The 4,686-nt window shown below is 39.8% G+C and overlaps 1 non-coding gene across 1 annotated transcript; it reads right to left on the bottom strand.

The window, feature by feature from the left end:
* Positions 1–208: 208 nt before the first annotated feature.
* Positions 209–312, bottom strand: LOC118519709 (U6 spliceosomal RNA). The gene has a single exon (XR_004909294.1). It is a non-coding gene; the product is annotated as a U6 spliceosomal RNA (small nuclear RNA).
* Between the last annotated feature and the right edge of the window lie 4,374 nt (positions 313–4,686).

Below are 4,686 nucleotides of genomic sequence, written 5' to 3'. Positions count from 1 at the left end.
ATAATCTTCCTTCTTGAGGTTTAGGAGGTACATTTCATCAAATCTAAGAAAATTTTAATTATAAAATGAAGCATTATTTTATGTACCACGAAGAAACAAAATGCTGCCAACTGAACTATGGCCCATGCTTTCTTAGCACTTAGAATTTTATTTTATGTTTAATGAAAGTGCTCTTTTAGACTTACCAGTCATAATTTTTTTTTTTTTTTTTAATATGGAACGCTTCACAAATTTGCCGGTCATCCTTGCTCTGGGGCCATGCTAATCTTCTCCGTATCGTTCCAATTTTAGTACAAAGTGAGCACAGTCATCATTTTTTTTTTTTTAATCACATATTACAGTGCTCTGTTTCTGTGCCTTCCTGCACGTATAATAAGTTTGCATCTCAATTCATAGCACAGTGGAATCATTTTGAAGATATTTTAACAACAATAAAGCTCAAGTCCTGTGGTAGTGACATTGCGCATAACTCAAATGAAGTGGCAGCCAAGCACCTATGACCACGTTTTCGCATGTAGAGGCAAGGGCGCCCACAATACTTTTTTGCTGCCTCTGATTTCAGAAGAATAAAAAGGTGGGAAAAACTGTGCATCTTAGAATCAGTAACATACAATAACACCACCTTCAAGGGTCTTCTTAAATGTCACCAGGGATTGTTTCCTTTCTTGTGTCCTGGGCTTCTTCCAGGAGCAGAGATCACCAACAAAGGTGAGGTCATTTCGAAAGCCTTAGAGGAAAGAAGGCATTGGATATCAGAATGCTGTGAGATTTCACACTATCCTGTGCTGTACGGGGTCCTAACTCAGTCACTAGCCAGGCCAGTGCAACGAGGCGACTTCTTCACGCAGCAAATCATCACACAATTGTGATCTATGTGCAACAGTCCCAATCAAGTCAAGAGTAGAGTTTATGTAGGATTGCCCCCCGTGGCTTCATTACCCATCATGCCTTGCACAAACCAGGTTATAGATGAAAGACAGTTGACAGGACAGCGAATTGTAGATAATTTACAATCTCATTCCTCAGTGAAATAATACTGATCTCTCAGTAGTGATATCTGCTAATAAATGCTGCTTATGAATGACATTATGAGGACTTGCTATCAGCCAAGCACTGTTCTAACTGCTTTATTCTCTTAATTAATTTACTACTTAACAAGCCCCAAAGTAGATACTGTTATTATCCTGACCTTACATATGAGGATGCTGAGGCATGGCGTCGTCACTTAACTTGCCCAGGATCACACAGTTGTGAAATGTCAGAGCCAGATTTGAACTCAGGCAATTTGGCTTAGCATTCATGCACTTAACATTATTGTCTCTACCATATAATACTGAAAAGTTGTCCTAAAAGAATAAAAATAAATATGATTATCTAAATCTGCAGATATGTAGTAAATGTATAAATAAACCATGCTCTCTGGATTTTCAATAAACATTTGTTTATTGGTTGTTCAAAGAATGAGGCAGAAAGAAGTACTCCACGGTATGTTAAAATTAACAGTAGCAAAACCCACACAATCAGCAAATGCTCTGAAGAGGGGGAGGGAGGACTGATCTTAAGACAGTGACCGTGAAGTTGAGGCAAAATGTCAAACCAAAGCAAGAAGTTTCAGGCTCTCCAAAGAGCCCCTACAGAGGATACATTAACTCAGCGTGTAAAAGTCCTCACGTGTGCCGGTCAAGGGTTAAATTCAGGCCTTATTTTGACCACACAACCCTGAGACAACATTTGGAATTAAGTGAGCTACAACAATGAATTACCTTGAACTGAAATCAAGTATCACGAAGTCTCGTCATTGTCTGGTCTGGATCCCGGCAGGCTGTGGTGAGTATTGTGTTAGGAAAGCTAATTAAACCAAGGAATTAAATTTTTTCTTTTTTAAAGAAATGGCCATTGGGTGTTAATCCGCTGTAAAGAAGAAAGCAGAAAGCCAAGGGGATCCATAAAAGAGCTTTGCCCTGTAAGCACAGTTGCTCACCTCTGACCTCCATAACTGGGAAAGAATTTGGCTCTGGCGATATTCTCTGTGAAGTTAGCAGCTTGAATCACTGCCACCAGCAAATGAGTTTTCTCTCCTCAGAATGAACTCTCCTGAACCGCTGAAACAAAGGTCTATGTTCCTGAATGGCTATTGTTTGGAAAATTGCTAGAGATACTGCAAAATCTGCTCCTTTCCCCAACCCCCTTGCCTGGAAGCTGCGAGTTGTGGTATTTAGCCCCAGGTCCTATGGAACAAAACTCACAGAAAGGAAAAACTGGCTGGGCAAGTAGGTGATATGCCCAAGGTGAAAAGTGAAGACAGGCATAATGTTGAGCAAGTAATAAAGGAGGAGGGACTTATTTATTGTGCTACTTCTTACCTTTGAGATAATCCACATGACCGAATTACTGATTTTTGATGGCACCAGAAAGTGGTATTTGGGGACAGGCAAGGTCGAGCAGCTGGATTCTACGGAGTCTGAAGTCTTCTCTGAGTCAGCTGTAGTGAATGACTGACCAGCTGCCACAGGGTCATCATATTCAGAAATTTCCACTTCTCTCGTGTCAATGGTCTGGAGATTTTCACATAAAAATGCTTTAATACACATTACTGTAAAAACTGATAGATGTTCCACTACCATTTCTGGTCCTACCACTTCTATCACTACTCAAAACAATCTCTTGATAGCTTGCCTTTTGTGAAAACACATTCCCGTGAGGTAAGTTGGCTGGCCATAGCGTTACATCACTCTCTCCAGCGCCAAGGAAACCATTTAAGGCATTGTTGCAAATCCCCTTGTCAACCCCAGGTCCTGTTTAGTCACGTGGTTCCATAAAGACAACATATCACTTGGAGAGTATTCTAACTCATCCATTCGGATCCTACCCCGTTCAGTGTTCTGACTATACGTGCTAACTATTTGAAATGAAATACCCCCTAGTCTGCTGAATGCTGAAAAATGGAGTCCCTTTGAAGAAACAAAAACCAAATCACGATAGAAATAACGATATTATTGTAGTATATTTATTTATTTTGGCAAGCGCAGTTCCTGGCTCATAGTAAATACTCAATAAATATTTATCAAATAACTGAAGCATAAATATGTGGTGGATATTGAATGCAGCTGGACATTTTGTATACCTCCCCCACCTCATGCTATCACTCACTGTCTTCCGGTCACTTTTTCTACGTCTTGGCTCCTGGACTGTTCTAGATCTCCCCATATCCTGACCCTACTGTGACAGCCAAGGTGCAAGTAGTCACCCGAGGGCTGCTTCAGTTCCCTCCACATTCTTAGGGGCACATGATCTAGATCTCCCTCCTCTCCGCGTCTGCAGCATGTTACCTAGGGGCTGGGGGTGCGGGGTGGGCATGTGGGAGCACGTGGGCTTGTCCGCCAGCTCCCGGGACTCCTAGAGGCCTTCCTAGGGGACCCCTCTCTCTTTGCCCCTTCACCTGTCATGTGTCACCCATCCATTACATTCAGGTGGCAGCAGTTACGCCTGTACAAGAGAGCCCAGAGACAGTCCCAACAGAGAAAATGGACACGGGACATAGACAGTTTTCTAGGGAAAATACACGAAGCTCCAAGAAAAAGAAACAAAAAGAACAAATCCCACTTGTTGCCAAAGAATACAAAATGAAAAGGATTAGGGTATACCTAGCAGAACGACAAAAAGTAAAAGGAATTGGAGAGAGGATGGGGAAAGGCACACTTACTGTTTGGGGAAAGTAAATCCATACAACTTACTGGAGGACAATTCGGAATACGTATAAAATCCTTAAAAGAAGGATAGTGTCAAATTCAGGAATTTCACTTCTAGGAATTTTCCGAAGGAAAAAGAAATTAGGTAAGATGTATAGTTGACCCTTGAATAACACAGGGTTGAAATGCGTGGATCCACTTACATGTGTATTTTTTTTTTTTTATAAATACAGTACAGTGCTGTAAATGTACTTTCTCTTCCTAATGGTTTTCCTAATAACATTTTCTTTCCTCTAGCTTACTTTATTATAAGAATACAGTGTCTAATACGTATAATATAAATGTGTTAACTGACTGTTTACATTATCAATAAGGTTTCCAGTCAACAGGAGACTATTAGTAATTAAGTTTTTGGGGAACCAGAAACTATATATGTGGATTTTTGACTGAGCAAGGAGTTGGTGCCCCTAACTCCTGCATTGGTCAGGATCAGCTGTATATATGGGGACGTTCAATATAGCAATATTTATAATAGCAGAAGCAGGAGTTTGGTAAAATAAATTGTACTCCATTCTCAGAATTCTGTGTGATCATTAACATGATGTGTGTGTTTGTGTGTATGTGTGTGTATATATATATATAGAAAGATACAGCTATATAGATATAGATATTTGACACAGGAATTTTTGAATATTGTGTTCAGTGAAAAAGCAGACCACAGGACAGGTGACTGGATGTGATATTTTTGCAAAAAGATTTCTCGCATGCTTATGCTTGAAGTCTGTAGGGATATATACAAAACAGTAACAGTGGTAAGAATACGGACGATCTACATTTTAATCTTTCTTCCAATATACATTTGTGCTTTTTGGCAAAGTAAGTGTGTCATTTCAGCAATAAAAAATAATTGCTCATGTGCAGTAAGAAAACAAAGAGAGGTTTTCATTTTTCTATTCCCAATAAGAAAACCCACAAAAATTATAACATTTTAAGTTGA

This window comes from Halichoerus grypus, chromosome 4 (genome assembly GCF_964656455.1).
Source record: "Halichoerus grypus chromosome 4, mHalGry1.hap1.1, whole genome shotgun sequence".
In the NCBI taxonomy this organism is placed as follows: domain Eukaryota; kingdom Metazoa; phylum Chordata; class Mammalia; order Carnivora; family Phocidae; genus Halichoerus; species Halichoerus grypus.
The sequence above is the reverse complement of the archived record's forward strand: the minus strand, read 5'-3'. Positions and strand labels throughout refer to the sequence as shown.